A 22,441-nucleotide genomic window follows, 5' to 3' on the forward strand; every position below is an offset into this window, starting at 1 on the left:
AAGAAAAGCCAAAATAACAGCGGCTTAAATAAGATAGTTCTGTTCTCGTTCATGTTAAGTTCCAGACGTAGGCAATCTGGAACTGATGTGGTTTTTAAAACCTCTGGAAACCAGGTTCCTTCCAGCTTTCCGCTGTGCTGTTACTAGAATGTGACCTTCATTCTCAGGCTCCAGCCTATACATACTCCTCCTCATACATCATTTCCTAAGCAGCTGGATAGAGAAAGGGTTACAGAAGGGAAATGATGCATATAAGCTGTTTTTAAACAGGTTTCTGGATGTAGCAACAAACCACTTTCATTGGTCGAAACTTGGTCATATGAACACATCAAGCTGCAAGGGAGAATGGGAAATGTAGTCTTTGTTCTGTGTGGCTAAGAGCCCATCCAAAATTTCTTGGCTTCAAGCATACCATCTTCCAGACAACGTTAGAATCAATCTTTAAAGATCCAAAAATAATCCCATAGGGGTTTGAATTTAAATTGCATTAATTTCATACAATTCAGGGAAAACTAACATTTTATATCTTGAAATGTAGCATCTCCAACTTTTTTTTTTTCCCTTTCAGAATATTTTATAGTTTTCTTCATATAAGTCATGTTTGTTTTTTTTTTTAATCATAGTCAGACACACAGGTATTCTAAAGTTATTGTTGCAATTATGACTGGACTCTCCTTTTTCCCCCATTATATTTACTAGCTGGTTATTGTTAGTATATAAGAAAGTTGTAGATTTGTCTATTTATTTCTTATATTAAGCCATTTTATTGACATCTCTTATTAGTCCCTGTAACATTTTCAGTTGGTTTTTATGGATTTTCTAGGAAGAAAAGAATATAATCTGGAAATAAAGATAATTTGCCACTTAAAAAAATCGGTCCTTTTTATTTCTTTTTCTTCACTAATGGCATTGTTCTGAGACTTCAGAAACATTTTGATTAATAGCAATAACAGTGAGCATCTCATTTAATTGAAACACTCCCAATGTTTAATGTTTTGCCACTAAGTTTGCTGCTTGTGGCTTCAGATTAAAAAAGAAAGTATCCTTGGTCCATCTGTTCTTTGCTTACTAAGGTATTTATCATCATCATTATATCATTATCTGAAATAGATGTTGTACTTTAATTAATGTATCTTTGGATATATTGAGGTGATCATATGCTTCTTTCCTTTCACCATCTGATGTATTATAGAATACTGGATTCAACACGGATTTTTTAATAATTCTTTCTGGAATCAATACTACTTGGTCACAGTGCGCAATTCTTTTAAATACACTGCTAGATTTAACTTACTAATATTTTATTTATTTTATTTAAGATTTTCATATCTGTAGGCACCTAGTCTTCTGTATTATAAAATGCATTGCATTGTTATATTATAAATTACATCTTTTCCTATGCTAGTTTAAATATCTACCGTAAGCAACATAGACATGGTAATTTATTTGTTTACTTACTTATTTAGAAAGCGCGAGTGGGGGCGGGGGGCAGATGGAAAGAAAGAGAGAGAATCTTAAGCAGACTCCACGCTCAGCACAGAGCCTGACGTGGGAATTGATCTCATGACTCTGGGATCATGACCTGAGCCGAAATCAAGAGTTAGACACTCAACTGACAGAGACACCCAGGCACCCCTAGATGTGGTATTTTAAAATAAGATTTCCTAGAAGTCATTCATAAAAACCATCTGGGGCTCTGTTGCTTGGAGGCACTTTTCCATTTAATCAATGGGTTTTGGTAAATTCTGGTATATGGGTTCATTAGAATCAATTTTAGGAACTTATATTTTCAAGGAAAACCATTTCTGACAAATTTTCATGTATATTAACATAAAGTTTAACACAGAATTTTCTTACTTTTCCTTCTCCTCTAACATAGAATTTTCTAATACATTTTAGTTCTTTATATCTGGAAGTAAAGACTCTATTCCTTATACCTGGCATTGTGCTTCTCATGTTTGATCTCTTATCTTCTGCTTTGCATAGTTTTTTCTTTCCTTCTTCTTTTTCCCTCCTTGTGTTCAAAGAACCAGCTCCTAGTTTTATTTATCAAGGCTACTTTTTTTTTTGCTTTCTAATTTATTAATTTCTGCTTCTAACTTTAATAATTCCTCCCTCCTAAAATATCCTTGTCCTCCCCTTATATCTGCTAATAGCTCTTCTGGGAGAGTTCTAATTCAAAAAATACTTTTTCACAAAGAAATAAAAAAGTCATCATTCCATTATAATAACAATGAGATAAAATTATTCATATTATCAATGCATAAAAATATCCAATGATGTCAAGTGCATGAAGTAGGGCTGCATATTGATATAAGCATTCTGACAGGCAATTTAGTGGTATGTATGAAAAGGTTAAGTGGGTATGCATTTAAACAAACTATTCTCCTTCTAGCAATTTATGCTTAGACAGCTAACTAGACCTGTGGGCATAGATGTATTTGAAAGGATATCTTTAGAGTATTATTTCTAGTGGTGAAAATTAAGAGATTGAATAAATGATGACATACCCATATAAGAAAATACAGTGCAGTGCAGCCATTAAAAATGATGTGATAGGTTTATGTTTTGAGTTGATATAAAAAAGCTGGTTAAATATAACAATATATGATTCTACTTACATAATTACATTGCATAGAATCTGGAAGGCTATTTATTTTTATTTATTTAAAAAAATTTTTTTTAATTACATTTATTTATTTTTGAGAGACAGAGTGAGACAGAGCGTGAGTGGGGGAGGGGCATAGAAAGAGGGAGACACAGAATCCAAAGCAGGCTCCAGGCTCTGAGCTGTCAGCACAGAGCCCGACACGGGGCTCAAACCCACGAACTGTGAGATCATGACCTGAGCCGAAGTCAGACACTTAATCAACTGAGCCACCCAGGCACCTCAGGAAGGCTATTTTTTTAAGTTTATTTATTTATTTTGAGAGAGAGAGGGTGTGAAAATGGGAGGGGCAGAGAGAGAGGGAGAGAAAGAGGATCCCAAGCAGGCTCCGCACTGCCAGTGCAGAGCTCAGTGAAGGGCTCAAACCCACAAACCGTGAGATCATGACCTGACCCGAAACCGAGTCAGATACTTAACCAGCTGAGCTACCCAGGCACCCCTGGAAGGCTATTGATCAAAGTGTGAAGGTGGTTATTTCTGCTGGCATGCAGTGCATCTTTCATATTCATCATTTTATGACATTCTTTCCAGAAGTATGCCTTATCAGAAAAAAAAATTTAGAGAAGAATTCCCAGTTGTTTACACTTTTGGGGGTATAGACAATAAACACTTATTAGATGCTATGCTGGGCATGGGAGATGATGAGGAAAAGGAGAATTAGTGCAGTCCCTTACTTGGATAGCGGAGTGAAGTTCATTTTGGTTCCCTAGAGTGCACAGAGGATTGACGGAAGGGGTATTCCCCCCAGGAAGTACAGACTTGATGAGACAAGGCAGGAGTCCCCTGAAAATCCAACAGGGAGGGCAGGCCTCTTACCTTGCCAACTCTATTGAGATATTTTGGGTTTCCTCCCGTCCTGAGATATAGGCTCCCTTCTTTCTCTCCAGACTCAGCCTCCTGCACACACTCAACATCTCTCACTAGTGTCCTGGGCTCCTGTCCTTCAAACTACCCACAATTCCCTAAGTGTGCCACATATCCTGTGTCTCCCTGTCTTTCTTGATATGGTTCCTCTCTATGGAACACTAATTCCTTCCACTTCTCCCTAGAATGACATCCTTTGTTCTCCAAGATCCAGCTTGTGGTAGACTAGATGATTATTCAGCAAATATTTACAGTTTTTCACTATAGCTCCATGTAAGGAATGTACTTTATTATACCTTGACTTTGGACTTCTGTGATATGACCTACTTTGGCCAATGGGATATTAGTATACATGATGTGAGCAGAGGCTTAAAATGGACTTGCATGTTGGACTTTGTCTCTTGTATGTCCGTCTTTTGCCATGATAATGAAGTAGCAATTGGTCCAAGGAGGCCCAAAATGCATAGAATAGACTTGAACCAAATTCATGTCCTGGAGCCAAGCCCATAAAAGCCCAGATAAGATCAAGGTCAACACCCACCTAGATACCCGAGTGAGAAATTTACAAGTATATATTATTGTTTGACACTGAGATTATTGCAGTGTTTGTTATGCAGCAGTAGCTGACTGACACACAGTTAATAAGGTCTCTTGCTCTTGTTTGTTGCATTATGGACTTCTTCTCTAGGGTCCCCTCAAATTCTTTCTCCCCTATGTATATCAGATAAACCTTTATCACACTGTATTATGATTTATACCTGGCTACATGCAATGTGAACTTCTAAGTGCACCTAAATGTTCTGTGACATTTTTAGTCAAATTTTCATTCAACTAAACATTCAAATAGTCAAATGAACATTCAACTAATAGCTAAAAATTGTGATTAGTGAGTAAGTTACACCAAGATCTGTGAGCATATATTGCAACAAATGTTAACGTATAATGGCTTGATATTTTCATGTACCCCCTGGAAGACAGTGAGAACAGCCCATTGAATCTGTCTCAAATGACTGAAAAGAATATGGGAAGGCACCATGAATTTGGCCCTAGGGGAGGAAATAAAAGGTCAAAACACCTCCCTTCTTTGAAGCAGTGTCTTAGTCTGTTGGGGCTACCATAACAGATTATAATAGATTAGGTAGGTGGCTTATAAACAACATAAATTTATTTCTCACCATTCTGGAGGCTAGGAAGGCCAAGAGCAAAGTGCTGGCAGATTTGGTGTCCAGGGAGGATCCACTTCTGGCTTCATAGGTGACCTTCTTTTCAGTGGGTCCTCACATGGTGGAAAGGGTGAAGGTACTCTCTGGGATCTCTTTTATAAGGGCACTAATCCCATTCATGAGGGCTCTACCCTCATGACCTAATCATCCCCAAAAGGCCCCACCTTCTAATAGCATCACAGTGGAGATTAGGTTTCAACATATGAATTTTGGGAGTGATACAAACATTCAGTTTATAGAAAGCAGTAACTGAAAATTATAGGGCATCCAAAGCTGTCTAGGTGTTTGAAAAAAAAGTAAGTCTTCACCAACAAAGACCGAAGGCAGTGTGGTGAAAGGTGTTTACTATTGTCTGGGTTGGGAATAGACGCATGCCAGAATGATCTATGACCACATTTTGCCTTGCATTGTGAGAAACTTCTCATCTTATTGTTGATTTGTAAAATACCAAGGCCAAAATTGAGTCTAGTCTGAAGGAAGGAGTCACCTATGATTTTGGCAAGGCTGTAAATCACCAGACTCTAGTCCAGGGTCAATACCAGCACTTGGCACATGCTTTATATAGGTGTGTAATTGAAAAATCAACAGACAAATGAATATTTAAGTATGTAGAAAGGAGATTAGGCAGGTCCTCTACAAACCAATCAATCTGCCGAGATATTCCAGAATGTGAGTGTCTCCAGGAACCCTGGAAAAACGTGGGTGACCCCATCTTAAATCTGAGAATCAACTTAAAGAAGTCCAGTTATGTGGGCAGAATTGCTGAACGATTTTTTTTCCACATATATTACAAGCCTTAAGAATGTCAGTGCCCTTTGACCTAAAGTACTATACCTAGGGAGCTCTCCTGAAGGAATTAATCAGAGATGTAGATAAAGATCTAAAATCATGTTCATAACATGGTTATTTGTAATACCAAAGAACAGGCTTGTGAGCACAAACTGCTTTGTGACATGTCCGTTACTGTGGGTACTGTTGAATGTGCTGCATCATGTGGCTTCAGAGACATAGGCCAATTTAATTCAAAGAGACCAGCCTGGAAGAAGGGAGAGGGAGAGGGAAAGGGAGCCAGGTTGACACAGAGAGAGAGGAAAGGAGGAGGAGAGAGACAGGGATGGAATCAGGGAGAGAGAGAAACAAACAGAAAGACAGACGGGGACAGACCAAAGATAACAGTTCCTGGTGAGTAGCATGTGGTGAATAAATGTTTGTGGAATAAAGACTTGAAGGGAGAAAGAGTCAGAGATAGGAATGGACTCAGAGGCAGGTCCCCAGCTCCCTGACCACATTAGACCTCACTGACCCTGGAGCGCCCACTGTTAAGGTCCTGGCCATGTGGGAAGGAGGCTGGCAGCAGGGCCAGGAGAGGGAGAAGAGGGCTCTCTGCATGGGGCTGTGGAGCCCCTGGGTGAGCAGTGGAGGAGGAAGAAGTCCCAGGGCCGCCCTGGCTCTGTTATGGATTGGAGGCAACAGAGACCAGGCTCAGGTCATTCAAGGGAGGAGGATGCCATGTTCTAAGACCCCCACTGCCTTAGCTTGTGCTAATGTATCTTCCACCTTCCATGAATTCCTGTTTGCTGTGGGAGTCAATTTACTAATTTTATTTTTTTGTTTTCCTTCCTATACATTTTTAACAAATTTTACTTTTTAAAAATTTACTTCCAAATTAGTTAGCATATAGTGCAACAATGATTTCAGGAGTAGATTCCTTAGTGCCCCTTACCCATTTAGCCCATCCCCCCTCCCACAACCCTCCCAGTAACCCTCAGTTTGTTCTCCATATTTTTGAGTTTCTTCTGTCTTGTCCCCCTCCCTGTTTTTATATTATTTTTGTTTCCCTTCCCTTATGTTCATCTGTTTTGTCTCTTAAAGTCCTCATATGAGTGAAGCCATATGATTTTTGTCTTTCTCTGACTAATTTCACTTAGCATAATACCCTCCAGTTCTATCCACGTAGTTGCAAATGGCCAGATCTCATTCTTTTTGATTGCTGAGTAATACTCCATTGTATATATATATACCACATCTTCTTTATCCATTCACCCATTGATGGACACTTGGGCCCTTTACATACTTTGGCTATTGTTGATAGTGCTGCTATAAACATGGGGGTGCATGTGTCCCTTCGAAACAGCACACACACCTGTATCCCTTGGATAAATACCTAGTAGTGCAATTGCTGGGTCGTAGGGCAGTTCTATTTTTAGTTTTTTGAGGAACCTCCACACTGTTTTCCAGAGTGGCTGCACCAGCTTGCATTCCCACAATTTATTAATTTTAATTGAGAAATGCTGTTCTGATGTTGAAGATGCCTTTGTATATTCTTGGAATGATTTTAGAACTTATCCTTCAATTACTTCAAGTTGGTCATTTCATGCATTATTCAGATCTCAGAAGAGGGGGTATTTTCTCCTTTTCCACCTCTTGGTGGACTAGTGTGTATACATGTATACACATGCAGATGCATGTGTGTGGGGGTGGGGTGGGTACACGTTTGATGGATTGTGTTTTTCTTAGTTCTTTGGCTCAGAGTTCCTGCTTCCACTGAAGGAGTTCAGCTTTGGGATCGTCTTGCCTTCCCATCCTGCTCTCTGGTCTGCAATGCAGCATCGCATCTCAAATAGCCTTTTCGTTGGATCTCCCCTGCCTCCGACATCACACCCACACACTGTGTGTGTGTGAGTAGCAGTCCTTATGGAAGGCTTGGTGCAATAGAGAGGTTTCATACAAGCGGTTCAGCCGCTTCTCTGCCTCAAGCTCCCAGCTTCCCCCCCTTTTTGCCATGCCAGGCACCCTTCAGAAGACCGATTCTCTCCCTTCAACGTAAAGCAACAATTTAAGTCTGCACCCTTTCCTCAGTCTCAGGGTTTACATTTCCAGACCTGCAGCATCCTCACTGTGCTTTATAAACAAAAGACTACCCTGTCCTTCCATTTTTAGTAGCAAAGAGCCAGCAAGGACTCTGAAATATGAGGCTGTCTTAACTTGAGCTTCCAGAAGCTGACTCGGAGAAGAGGACTCACACGAAAATTATTTATTTAAGCACTCCCAGAACAAGAAAATGGGTGGGTGGGTGAGGTGGGGGGGGGGGGAGGGTGGATGGGAACGTGGGACCTGGAACGGAGGCCAAGCAAAGATGTGACAGCAAGCAGCATCCAAGGAGGGCGGCTTTGGCTCAGTCCCTCATGGGAACTCTGGGGACACCTTAAAACTGCCCCCACCAGGGAGCAACAGAGCTGGAGGACTATTCTCCTATGTTTGCCAGTCATTTGCTGGGGCTGGCCCTAGGGGGGCAAACCTGCTCAGGGTGCAGGCATGGGGAGAGAAAGCACAGGAGGGCCAGCCAGTGTAAAACACAGCCCAGAGGGCAAAGCACCGACAGAGGCTGCTGCCCAGCCTTTCATTCCCCTCCCTTACCCAACCGCACAAAGGAAAGGGAGTTGTGTGGAGAATAATTTCCTCACTGATGTGAGTCACGGCACCCCATGGAAAGCAGAAACCGCTATCACTGAGGATGAGGTGTCGACCTGTGTGCTATGATAAAAAATCTATTTGGTTTCCATGCCCAGTTCCTCACACAGAGCTCCTAAAATTCTTGTAACTTCTTAATTGATAGGAATACCTTTCATTATTTATAACAAGCCCTTTCTTAAAATAAATTTTCTAAGTCTATCTATTTTGAGAGAGAGAGAGAGAGAGAGAATCCCAAGCAGGCTCCGTGCTGTCAGCACTGAGCCCAAAGTGGGGCTTGATCCCACAACCCTGGGATCACGATCTGAGCCAAAATCAAGAGTCGGAGGCTCAATAGACTGAGCCACTTAGGCGCCCCTATATCAGTCCCCCCCTTTTTTTTAAAATTTTTTTAACGTTTATTTATTTTTGAGACAGAGAGACAGAGCATGAACGGGGGGAGGGGCAGAGAGAGAGGGAGACACAGAATCGGAAGCAGGCTCCAGGCTCTGAGCCATCAGCCCAGAGCCCGACGCGGGGCTCGAACTCACAGACCGTGAGATCGTGACCTGAGCCGAAGTCAGACGCTTAACCGACTGAGCCACCCAGGCGCCCCTATCAGGCCCCTTTTAATCACAACTGAGTTTGTGCTAATAAGGTGACTTAGGATGGGGCCCCATGTAGACACCTAGTCACCAGAAGGATCAAGTAATTACAGGACTGGAATTTTCAGCTCCACCCACCGATGTAAGGAAAGTAGGTGCTGCAAATTAAGTTCCATAAAAACTCTTGAACAAGGAATCTGATGGACTTCTGGGTTGGTGAACACATCCACGTGCCAGGAGGGTGTCAACACCTTGATCCAGGGGGACAGGAGCTCCTGAGCTCAGGACGTTTGCTGATTTCACCCCGTGCACCTCTCTGTTTGGCTATGCACCTATATCCTTTTTAATATCCTTTATAATAAACTGGGAATTGTAAGTCAATATTTCCCTGAGCTTTGTGAGCCGCTCTAACAAATTAATCAAACCCGAGGACGAGGGGATTGTGGGAACCTCTGATTTATAGTTCAGTTGGTATCTGAACTGGTTTCTGAACAGGGGGCCGTCTTGTAGAACTGAGCCCTTAGCCTGTGGGATCTGCTGCTATCTCTAGGTAGACAGTGTCAGAACCCAGTTCAAGTGTGGGACACCTGGTTATGATTCAGTGAGAATCAGAGAACTGCTTGGTGGTGTTGGGAAAACAGTCCAGGGAATGAGCTATAGTCTTCCAGGCCCTTCTTCCATTTTCCCACCCCTTTTAGGGTTCTCTTCACTTCTTAGCATGACTTCAGGGCACTCATAACCAGAAGACAAGGGTGAGCATCCACACCAAGTCCTGGGATCCGCCCCTCAGAAGCTGCACGGGGAACTGCTCAGCAGCCCTCATAGATGGGGAATCTCGGGCTCTCTCTGAGACAATGCCCTCACCCCAGGCCACGGAGCCCTGGCCACACAGCTGGCAACTGCTCTTTCAGATTCTGCCCTGTCCGACTCTGGTTGCTAGATGCAAGGGGCAGGCTAGCGTCCTGTCTGAGATGCAGCTGTCTTGTTTGTGGCTCTCTGTTTCACACTGGAAGCAAGGTGGCCAGTGTTGTTAACCAGGCCCTGGCCTTTGTGGGCTCTCTGACCAGCGATGAGAAATCTGCTGTTTTCCCACTTCAGGGATCCAGTCTCAGGTGCTGGAGTCACCTGCATCGACTCCTTGAGTCTGAGCAGGGGGCTGCTAGTGGGCTCTGATCTCCTGGGCTGTTCCTCAGAGCACCCAGTATTGACTCCCCTGGAATTAACTCTCCTAACAAGGAAAACAGGATGGGTGGGATTCAGCCAGGATCTCGGCCAACAATACTTTTCCAGGGAACTTTTGCTCTAGCTGAGCCTGATTCTCTTCCCTCAGTTCAGCAGCACCTTTCTCTGCTGCTCTTTGCAAAAGTGTCTCTGGGCTGAACACACACATGGAGAATTCCTCTCTACGCACCACATAACTGAATACTGTGTCGGGCAGTCGGCCAGCCACAGAGAGGCCTCTGAAAACCAGAGTCGGCCGCAGACCCAAGAGGGGCCCTACAGACTTTCTGTGGTTTTCTGTGCTCCTCCCCTCAGGTACTATATCCACACCATTGGGGGAGTGACATTGAAAACACACGCATTTATTTCCACCTCTTCCCCAGAGCTTCAAAATGCTAGTAGAGAAATTACAACTGAAAAAGCATATTGAAAAAAGAAACAGCATATATCCACAAAGACAAAGAATTAGAGAGGATACAGGAACAGATGACAGATGTCAAGAAAATTTTGGAAGCTAGAAAGTCACTGGTGGTTGATTTCAAAGAGCAGAGAAAGCTGAAATTTAAACCTGCAAGGGGAGGTCGTGTGTATAAGAAGCAGCAAGTGGATTCCTGGCTGCAGGATTCCAACTGGAATATCCTTGAAGATGGGGATAAGAGGTGGGGCTGAAAACTGGAGGTACATCTTGGCTGTCTGTCTGAGGGGCAGTGAGACACCCAGACGTCTTCTCCCATCCGACACAACCTTCCCTCACGGCGAAGAAGTTGGAGAGTTCAAACCAAGGGGGTCTGGACTGAGAGTTACCAGACACAATTTAGAACAGGGAACTGTACTGAAAATGGGCAGTAAGTGAAAGTCTATGAGTGGCAACCACCTTCCCCTGCCCCCCAATTCACTCAACTCAACTTCCCACCCAACAGCCGGAGTGATGGCAGACAGGCTTACATCATCTGGGAGGAAGAATGGAAGTTTCCTCTCTGGGAAAACAAACTAGGCCAAGAGAGAGAAAAGGCCTACTGACTTTTGTTATTGTCCCCGTGGAACAGCTGGGTCCCCGCCTGATCACCCTACTGTGAAGACCACTTGTGGATGAGCCCCACCCAGACACCCGGACTCTAAATCAGCATTTTGGTGCCTTTACACTTACATCTAAGCAGATGGCCAAGCATCACTTGATATTGGAGGAGAGCTTCTGACATGAAAGAGACGTAAATCACCAATCATTCAACCAACCACAGCAGGGGGAAGCTGAGAATGCAGAAAGCAAAAGACAATTGCAAGTAAATCCTAAACCTCATAAGTCTAGTATCTAAGAAAATAGGAGAGGGGCACCTGGGTGGCTCAGTCAGTTAAGCGTTCATTTCTTGGTTTCGGCTCAGGTCATGGTCTCACAGCTTCATGAGTTCGAGCCCTACATTGGGCTCTGTGCTGGCAGTGCGGAGCCTGCGTGGGATTCTGTCTCTCTGCCCCTCCCCAACTTGCACTGTCTCTGTCTCTCTCAAAATAAATATATAAACTTAAAAAAAAAAAAAAAAACCAAAAGGGTAAGCTATAAAAATAAACATCCAGAGAATAAGAACTCTTAAAAATTCAAAATATGATAGAAATTTTAAAAGTTGAGTAGATGAATTTGAGTATAATTTGAGGAATTCTCTGAGACTGTAGAAGAAAATTACAAAGAAACAGAAGACAGGAAAGGAGAGGTAAAAATATTTAAGGGTCCGGGAATCTGGGTGGTTCAGTCACTTAAAATGTCCAACTTCAGCTCAGGTCATGATCCCATGGTTCGTGAGTTCAAGCCCCATATCAGGCTCTCTGCTGTCAGCATGGGATCCTGCTTCAGATCCTCTGTCTCCCTCTCTCTGCCCCTCCCCCGTGCTCTCTCACTCTTTCTCAAAAACAAATAAACAATTCTTAAAAATATTTAAGGTTCAGTCCAGAAGATCCCACAACTAACGTAAATTTCAGGGAGAAAATGAGGGAAAGAAATGATCACACCAGTAGACATGATAGAAAATAAAAACAAGTACAAACAAACAAAAGGAAATAACCTAATGCCTATAACTGAGAGAACAGATAAATTGTGGTGTCTTCATGCAACAGAATGCTATACTACAATGTAAAGTTAACGAACAATAGCGATGTGCATAGATGACTCTTAGGAACAATGTTGAAGGACATTCAAGCCACAGAAGAATGTCATTTCTGTGTGTGATGCCATTTCTATGGTGTTCAAAAGCAAGCTAAAGTAAACAAGCTATGGTTTCACGGCACATACACATGTAGTAAACAAGAAGAGTGAATTAGGGGCCCCTGTGGGGCTCCGTCAGTTAAGCATCTGACTCTTGATTTCGGCTCAGGTCATGATCTCGTGGTTTTGAGTCTCTCTCAAAGTAAATAAACTAAAAAAGAAAAGAAAAGTGAATTGAAAAAAAAATACCATGAGAGTGATTCTGTGGCTGGTGAAGAGTGAGAGCATGGGGTCAGCACAGGAAGGCAGGGTAGGGACTGGCATCAGAAAAGAACATATAGGGAAGTTCAAGGAATTGGGAATATTCTATTTCCTAAGTTGGATGCTGGGTTCTTGGGCATTTGTTTTACTACTATGTTACAGGATTTACATTACTCATATTCTTTTATATATGTTCTCTCTCATACACACACATGTTCACATGCGCGTGTGCATGCACACATAAGCTAAGAATTTTTCCCTTCGTTGAGGATGTGAGTTTCCCAGTTAGAAGGCCCCTAACAGTCCAATGCAACACAGGATATAATCTATACCAAAGCATATTTTTATAAAATTTCAGAGCATCAGAAGTGAAGAAACTATCATAAAAGCAGTAAGACAAAGGAAAAATACAAAAACCTAAGTATCAGGGGTGCCTGGGTGGCTCAGTCAGTTCAACGTCTGACTCTTGGTTTCGGCTCAGGTCATGATCTTGTGGCTTTGTGGGTTCGAGTCCCGCATGAGGCTCTGTGCTGGCAGCATGGAGCCTGCTTGGGATTCTCTCTCTCCTCTCTCTCTCTCTCTCCCCCTACTCCACTTGTGCTGTCTCTGTCTCTTTCAAAATAAATAAATAAACTTAAATTATTAAAAAAAAAACCCCGAGAATCAGAATAGTCTTGGTCTTCTCATCAGAAAGACTGGAAATAGAAGACTACATTCCTTCTAGATTCTGAAGGAAGACAATTCCTATCTCAAATACTACACCTATCAACACAGCAAATGAGGGAGCAGAATTAAGATAAATTCAGACAAGTTAGGCCTCAAAAGTTTTATCTTCCATGTACCCCTTCTCTAAATGAAAGAATGTGCTCCACCAAAAGGATCCAGTAAATCAAGAAAGAGGAAACCGTGGAAACCAGGGCACAGGGATTCAGATATAGAAGAGACAAAAAGAATATAAAGGGTTTTAGTCCTCAAAACAGCTGGAAGCAGGCACAGAGGACAGGACAGTTTGGAGCAAGAGAACAAGAGAATTCCAGGAGAAATTTCTCTACAAAAAACATGCAACTGTTCAGTTACCTAATATTTAAGTGAATGGAGAGATTTATAGTTCTATGCAATAGTTTCATGAAGAATTATTGATTGACAATAGGAAAACTAAGGAAACTAAGGAAACTTAGGAAAATTAAGCCAAAACAAACATAAAGAGGCGATTTATTTACTCTAGGGAAAGTCAAAAGTTGTATAGGAAAGGATATGTAAATATAAGATTCTAAGTGGCTCATTAGTATGTAATATTTACATAATCCTGATAATGCTGAATATTGACTGAACCAAGAATTATGATATAATTATGTAGGCAGAATGAGGGCAGTAGCAGTGTGTTTGCGGGTGAGAGTGTGTGGAATTTAAGAGACCTGAATCTGTGTCTTCTGTCGTTGTAAATAAATGTTTAATTTCCAAAATAAAAAGAATCAACCAAAACTGCAGGATAGGGAACACTCCCCAATTCAATTTGTGAGGCTATCTAACCCTGACCCAAAGCTAGACAAGGTCAGCAGAAGGTAGGGTTTTACAGCCAGTTTTGCTCATAAGCATAGATGCGGAAGATTTAGTGAAAATGTTAGCATGCCGAATGCCAGAAGAACCAAGCTGGTTCTATCTTGGTAATGCAGAGTTGGTCCAATTTTTTTAAAAAAAGTATTAACATAAATCATCACAATAACAGCTTAGAGGAGAAAATCTACATGATTATCTTGATAGGCACAGAAGAAGTATTTGATAACATTTGGCACTCATTTATGTTAAACATAATCTTAGCCAACCAGAAGAAGGATATTTCTTTAATTTGATGAAACTCTCTAACAATATTCTACAGAAAATAGAGTGCTTTTTCTTTTTTTGCAAATACACTACTTAAATGGTGAACTATTAGAAACATTCCCTTTAAAAGCAGGAAAATGAGGGCACCTGGCTGGCTCAGTCAGTGGAGCATGTGACTCTGGATCTCGGGGTTATGAATTCAAGCCCCACATTGGGTGTACAGATTACTTAAAAATCATTTAAAATCAGGAAGTGATGGGGGGGGGGAGGCCCTAACACCTTTCTGTTCAACATTGTACCTGTGGAGCCTAGCCAGGCAGAACAGTAAGAAAAGAAAAATAAATAAATGATACAAAGATTGTAAAGGGAGAAAAAAAAAAAAACAAAACTCTGTCTTGTTCTGAGGAAACAAGATTCTGGCTCAGAATTCTAGAGTCACCAAACTCACAAATGAGAGAACAGAATTAAAACAAGTTAGATTGGTCTCAAAAAATTCATCTTCTACGTGCCCTATGTTAGTTTCTCTATTGCTGTTGTAACAAATTGCCACAAATTTAGTCGCTTAGAATAACACACATTTATTCTCTTGCAGTTCTGGAAGTCTGAAATTAGTCTTACAGGGGTTAAAATTAAAGTGTCAACAGGGCTGTGTTCCTCTGGGAAGCTCTAGAAAATCTGAGATTTCTCATTTTTTCAGCTTCTAGGAGTCACCCATATTTTTTGGCCTGGGGCGCCTTCCTCTATCATGGAACCACACCACTGCAAAATTTGTGCCCACCATCACTTCGTCTCTCTCTGCTACTGTCATCACATAGCTTTCATTGCCTCTGACCCCTTCTGCCTCCCTCTCAAAAGGATCCTTGTGGATTGGACCCACCTGGGTAATCCAGGCAACTCTCCCATCTCAACGTCCTTAATTTAGTCACATCTACAAAGTCCATTTTATCATGTAAGGTAACATATTCATAGGTTTTGGGGATTGAGATGTGAACATCTTTGGGGGCTCACTGTTCGGCACATCACTTCCACATCATTATTCACAGGTTATATGATTGTTTATACAAAAAAAGCCAAGATAGGGGCACCTGGGTGGCTCAGTCAGTTAAGCGTCTGACTTCGGCTCAGGTCATGACCTCACAATTCATGGGTTCAAGCCCCACATCAGGCTCTGTTCTGACAGCTCAGAGCCTGGAGCCTGCTTCAGATTCTTGTCTCCCTCTCTCTCTGTCCCTCCCCCGCTCACACTCTGTCTCTCTCAAAAATGAATAAACATTAAAAAAAATTAAAAAAAAGAAAAAACCAAGATAATTTACATACTATTATAATTAATATGAGAGTTTAGCAAGGCAACTCTTTTCCTATGGCTCAGACACACAGATTGGAAAGTATAATTTTTAAAAAGATGTTCACTTACAACGTTAAAAAAGAAATTATATTACACTTTAACAAATCTAGAAAAATATAAATTCTAAAAATAAAATTTAAAAGGATTCTCATTAAAAAAAGAAATTATAAAATACTTTGCAATAAATCTAACAAAAGATGCTTAAAACCTCTATGAAGACAATTATAAAAAACGATAGAAAAATGTTAAAGATGAATTAAATAAACAGGGAAACATACTATGAACATAGGAAAAGTTAATATGATAAAGATGGATTCAAATCCACAATATATAAATAACGAATAAGTCAGTAATTTTAAAAAAACTCATTGAAAAAAGTAAAAAAATAAACAGGCAAATCACACAACAAGACACCAGAATGGCTAATATAAAAGATGCTCAACATCATCATTATTCAGAGAAATGCAAACTAAACTATCATGAAGTATCATTTTAAATCCATCAGATTGGGAAGTTAAAGTCTGATAGTTTCAAATGTTGCTGGTCATATGGAGAAATGGGAACTCTCCTACTCTGCTGAAGCAAGTGTGAGTTGGTACAAGCACTTCAGAGACCACACAGGCAATATTTACAGGTAAGATGCACAAGGATACATATGCCCTGTGACCCAGGATTTCAATTAATCAGTATATGAATCACAAAGGATGCCACGGGTGTATATACCCTAGGCCCTCACACCTGTGTATGAGGAGACATTTATAAGAACGTTCATTACAACACTGTAACAATAAAAATGGGAAACAATCCAGATATCTATTGAGAAGAGAATGGATAAATAAATTTAGCTAGGTATATTCAAATAATGAGATGCTGTACGTTAGAGGAAATTAGTGAACCACAGCTATACATATTATTGTGGATGATTCTCAAAAACACGTCAAGAAAAGGAGTTTTTAGGAAGTATTGTGTCATTTTTTTTCTTTTAAATTTTTTTTTTAATGTTTATTTATTTTTGAGACAGAGAGAGACAGGGCATGAATGAGGGAGGGTCAGAGAGAGAGGGAGACACAGAATCTCAAGCAGGCTCCAGTCTCTGAGCTGTCAGCACAGAGCCCAACGCGGGGCTCGAACTCACGGACTGTGAGATCATGACCTGAGCCGAAGTCGGCCGCTTAACCAACTGAACCACTCAGGCACCCCTGTGTCATTTTTATAAAACTTGAAAACATGAAAAGACAATACATTTGGTAATATAGACATATCTAGTAAAAGTATAAAAAGACACATATGGGAATATTAGACACTGATAAAAAGCAAACATGGTTTTGCTTTGACAGGGGGAATGAAATCAGGGAGGGTAACACAGAGCTTCCATGATAAATGGAATGCTTTATTTCTTAATAAATAAGAAATATTTATTTCTAGTGATGGGTATTCACTATTATTTATCTCTTAGAATGAAATAGCACTGTATGCTTCTTATTCAGAAACATGAAGGGAGAGGAGAGTGGAACTGAGGGGGAGGTGAAGGAAGGTACAGAAGATTCTTGCTTTTTAAAACCTTGCACTCCTGGTTGACCTTTTAAACTATACACAATTGTGGCTTCAATAAAAGTCAATATTATAAAAATAATAAAGGTTTGAGACGGGGAGTAATATGTGACATATTTCTGTAAGACCTTTATTTGTAGATGCTTTATCTCAGCACTCTTCAAATTTGGTCATTAGGCAAGTATGGGTTGATGATCCTGTCTGCCATGAGCTAGATACAGAATCGAGCCTAAGAGTTTAGGAGCTTTTATAGCAATTTTAGACAGACTTTACGCATGCTAAATCTAATAATTAAAAATGGGGATTATATTTTGTATTTCATTATAATTTCACTTTTTTCTAGAAATAAACTCTTATTTAACAAAAGTATTAGAGGGCAATGAATTGAAAACAAACAACTAGTCCTGATCCATTGCTCTTTAATGAAAATTGCTATCTACATGATTTCTATTTCTTTTTCTATAACACGTAGGTTTTGTTCATTGGGGATCTTGTGCTCTACTCCTAAAATATTAATGTTCAGTGTGGGAGTCCAGAATTGTTTTGTTTGGTGCTGGATATGCGTCTTGCATAAAAGGTGTGGCTATTCAATGCGTGCATTTCCCCCATAGACACATGTAAATATAGTTGCAACTTCCTGTTAGTAAACAGTAAGTCTTTAAATTTAGAATTAGGTGGCGAGGTTGACATGTAGAAGTGTAATAAACTGGATTGCTTTCAAAGCACTATCTTTTCTAGTTAATTGTTAACTCACCAGGTTGCTGCTTTTCTTAATTATATCAAATATCACATGGTATGTGAAAACACTACAGATATGGTTTAAGGTATTTCATGGACTTTTTGTATGATAAATGGACCTTATACTATAGAGAAATGAAAAACATACATTAATAAAATATTATAATCCTATGGAAGCAGAAAAGACCCCGAATAGCCAAAGCAGTCTTGAAAAAGAAAACCAAAGCTGGAGGCATCACAATCCCAGACTTCAAGCTGTAATCATCAAGACAGTATGGTACTGGCACAAAAACAGACATTCAGATCAATGGAACAGAACAGAGAACCCAGAAATGGACCCACAAACGTATGGCCAACTAATCTTTGACAAAGCAGGAAAGAATATCCAATGGAATAAAGACAGTCTCTTCAGCAAGTGGTGCTGGGAAAACTGGACAGCGACATTCAGAAGAATGATCCTGGACCACTTTCTTACACCATACACAAAAATAAACTCAAAATGTATGAAAGACCTAAATGTAAGACAGGAAGCCATCAAAATCCTCGAGGCGAAAGCAGGCAAAAACCTCTTCGATCTTGGCCGCAGCAACTTCTTACTCAACACGTCTCCAGAGGCAAGGGAAACAAAAGCAAAAAATGAACTACTGGGACCTCATCAAAATAAAAAGCTTCTGCACAGCAAAGGAATCAATCAGCAAAATTAAAAGGCAACTGACAGAATGGGAGAAGATATTTGCAAATGACATATCAGATAAAGGGTTAGTATCCAAAATCTATAAAGAACTTATCAAACTCAACACCCAAAAAACAAATAATCTGAAGAAATGGGCAAAAGACATGAAGAGACACTTCTCCAAAGAAGACATTCAGATGGCCAACCGACGCATGAAAAAATGCTCAACATCACTCATCATGAGAGAAATACAAATCAAAACCACAATGAGATACCACCTCACACCTGTCAGAATGGCTAACATTAACAACTCAGGCAACAACAGATGTTGGCGAGGATGCGGAGAAAGAGGATCTCTTTTGCGTTGTTGGTGGCAATGCAAGCTGGTGCAGCCACTCTGGAAAACGGTATGGAGGTTCCTCAAAAAACTAAAAATAGAACTACCCTACGACCCAGCAGTTGCACTACTAGGCATTTATCCATGGGATACAGGTGTGCTGTTTCGAAGGGACACATGCACCCCCATGTTATAGCAGCACTATCAACAATAGCCAAAGTATGGACAGAGCCCAAATGTCCATCGATGGATGAATGGATAAAGAAAATATGGTGTGTACACACACACACACACACACACACACACACACACACACACACACTGGAGTATTACTCGACAATCAAAAACAATGAGATCTGGCCATTTGCAACTACGTAGATGGAACTGGAGGGTATTATGCTAAGTAAATTAGTCAGAGAAAGACAAAAATCCTATGACTTCACTCATATGAGGATTTTAAGAGACAAAACAGATGAACATAAGAAAAGGGAAACAAAAATAATATAAAAACAGGGAGGCGGACAAAACAGAAGAGACTCATAAATATGGAGAACAAACTGAGGGTTGCTGGAGGGGTTGTGGGAGGGGGGAAGGGCTAAGTGGGTAAGGGGCACTAAGGAATCTACTCCTGAAATCATTGCTGCACCATATGCTAACTAATTTGGATGTAAATTTTAAAAAATAAACAATAAAATAAAATAAATATTATCATCCGAGGAGAACCAACCCAAATCTCCTCACCGGTGCTTGGCAGCATGACTTCCTGAGAAGTTTCAGGCTCTGCGTGGCCTCCACCCTGGGATCCAAAATCTGCTTAAGGGCCCATGTGGCAGCTGGAACCAGTCTCCACGGGATTCTGCCTAAGATGCGGCACATCAGGGGCTTCTGAAATGTCCAAACATATCTGTTTTAGATCTTTTCCCCTGAAGACAAGACTCCTTTTTAAAAATTACTTTTTTTTGAAGCCAGAGTACTTACTAATTTCCAGGATTCTCTTAGACCTGCCACTTGCCAAGGGAATTTTTTTGATAAAAATCTTCTAATCTTTCTGGAAGGCTAACAAAACATTGCATATGCCCGGCTTTCTATCAGACTTTTTCTATAATCTTTTTTCATCATAATGCTTTTTTCATCATAATGCTTTCTAAAGGACTTTATCGTTTGCTCTCTGGGCTCATTTAGCTATTTTAACATACCAATTTAGCATCTTTGCTACATTTTCTTGTTATGTCTCATTTCGTTCTTTATACGCTACTTAACACTTCTGTTTGAGTATTGTTAACTTCCACTCTTATACCAACGTGCTATTCTCGCATTCCTGTAGTTAATGTTCAACTTTGCATTTCATTCTCACACTCTTTTTTTTTTAAATTTATTATTATTTTTTAAGTAGTTCTACACCCAAACTGGGGCTTGAACTCAGGACCCCAAGATCAAGAGTCCCCTGTTCTTCCAACTGAGCCAGCCAGGTGTCCCACTCAGGCTCTTTTAAAAGTAGGAATGTGAGTGGTGCCTGGGTGGCTCAGTTGGGTAAGCAACTGACTTTGGCTCAGGTCAGGATCTCATGGTTCGTGGGTTCGAGCCCAGCACTGGGCTCTGTGCTGACAGCTCAGAGTCTGGAGCCTGCTTTGGATTCTGTGTCTCCCTCTCTCTCTCTGCCCGCCCACCACTTGTGCTCGCTTTCTCTCTCTCTCTCTCAAAAAAAAAATAAAATGTAAAAAAAAAAAAAAAAAAAATTAAAAGTAGCAATGTGAGTGGCGCCTGGGTGGCTCAGTCGGTTAAGCAACTGACTTTGGCTCAGGTCAGGATCTCATGGTTCGTGGGTTCGAGCCTCGCATTCGGCTCTGTGATGACAGCTCAGAGTCTGGAGCCTGCTTTGGATTCTGTGTCTCCCTCTCTCTCTCTCTGCCCGCCCACCACTTGTGCTCGCTTTTTCTCTCTCTCTCAAAAATAAATAAAATGTAAAAAAAAAAAAAAAAAAAAAAAAAAATTAAAAGTAGGAATGTGAGGTGGAAGCCTTTAGGAGGACAAACGTGACATGGAAAGCAACAAAGATAGCCCTTCCAAAGCCTTGCACTCTACCAGAGGTCTGGGCAGCTGACTCCCTGCCTCTGCTTTTTAAAAGCCTCCTCACCTCAGTGCCGTCCCAATCCACTGAGTTGAGGGTTTAGCTGAAGTCGGAGACCTTGATTCTAGTGTCACCAACGCATGATTAGGTCATGTGGTCCCACTACACCATGTTTCTGAAGCGACACAGTCATGGGTGAGGACAAGGTGGTGGAGTGAGAACAGATAGTGGAAAAGGTCCCCAAAGATGAGGCGATCCAATAACTGATTAATGGCTTAGTCACTAAAGCTCTGAAGTAACTCCAGTGGCTCAGCCTGGCTGCTGCAGAAGCCAGGGTAGAAGAGGATGGTGAGGTCCTACAGAGCCTGCAAGTTGACACGAGGTCACGGAGAGCCACAAGTTTAAGTACAGGAAAACATGCGGACAGCGCCGCGTCGGGCCAACAAGGCCAGCTCAGGGACTGAGGAGCCCAGATCCAGAAGTCTAATCCAGGGGCTGGCAACAGCTCCAACCCACAGTTCGGACCCAAGCGAGAGCGAAGCCGCAGGACAGCTGACTTCAGAGGTCACGTGACAAGCCCCAGCCCGGCTCTAATTGGCTACAAAAGCTCGGCCTCCCTGACGGGTCTTCCCGAAGTCTTTTTGGAAACTACATTTCCCAGAAGGCTTTGCGGCGCCTAGTTTTCCTACCTGGGTAGATGGGGCGGTGCCCGGTGGCCCCAGAGTCGACGGGTCTTTGCGAGGCGGGGGAAGAAAGCGCCCCGGGGGAGCGAAACTTTCTGGATTAAAACAGCCCATACACTATAGGCAGGGAAGAGAGCCGCCACTCTGTCGCCTTCCTTTGCGCAAAGACCTCTGGGGAATGTAGTGCCATGAAGGTCTTCGGAGCCCGTGGCGCTCACCTCTCGCTGGGGTCTCGGGGGTCGCGGATGGGGCCGAAACCAGTGGGGAAGAGCAGGGCCCAGAAGGGCCTTCCACACTGGCTCTCCCTTCTCCACCAGGTGGCGCCTAGCGCGAGCACCGACCCATTTGCCTCTTGGTTATCCCATGCTGGGATAACATTCTACCCTATAGTCCTGAGAATTCAAGTTTAGATTTCCACTAAGAACTTTTTTGAGGGCTCTGCTGAGAAATGGGGAAACTATTTTAAACGAAACAAATGACAGCGGCCTTAAATTACCCCCATCCTCTGCTGCTCGCGGGACCCTTTATGAGAGTACACTGAACCATGGCGCTGTGCATATGGGGGATCCATTTTACGTCTGGACCTCCACCGGCGAGTGACTTCCGCCCGCCGGGAGCGTCAGCTGTTCTTGCCGGTGTTCTCAACGTCAGGCTGGCCTCAGGGGCTACTTTGTGACCCTCGGCCCGGGCCCAAGCCCAAGCCTTGTTTCTGCCTTGGAGGACATTCGTTCTGCCCAGCTGC

The 22,441-nt window shown here is 41.7% G+C and overlaps 2 long non-coding RNA genes across 2 annotated transcripts in view; one reads left to right on the plus strand and one right to left on the minus strand.

Moving 5' to 3' along the window:
* The window catches only part of LOC132668835 (uncharacterized), a 55,569-nt gene extending 34,021 nt beyond the window's left edge, over positions 1 to 21,548 (minus strand). The window contains exons 1-2 of the long non-coding RNA XR_009605818.3: positions 21,083 to 21,548; positions 19,690 to 19,833 (exon numbers count right to left, since the gene is read on the minus strand). This is a non-coding gene — a long non-coding RNA (uncharacterized LOC132668835). The remainder of the gene's footprint in view (positions 1 to 19,689; positions 19,834 to 21,082) is intronic.
* LOC132668829 (uncharacterized) lies at positions 5,798 to 7,511 on the plus strand. The gene is made up of 2 exons (XR_009605815.1): positions 5,798 to 5,937; positions 7,273 to 7,511. It is a non-coding gene; the product is annotated as an uncharacterized LOC132668829 (long non-coding RNA).
* Positions 21,549 to 22,441: the final 893 nt, after the last annotated feature.

The sequence above is a fragment of the Panthera onca genome, chromosome A3, assembly GCF_046562875.1.
Source record: "Panthera onca isolate mPanOnc1 chromosome A3, mPanOnc1 haplotype 2, whole genome shotgun sequence".
Classification (NCBI taxonomy): domain Eukaryota; kingdom Metazoa; phylum Chordata; class Mammalia; order Carnivora; family Felidae; genus Panthera; species Panthera onca.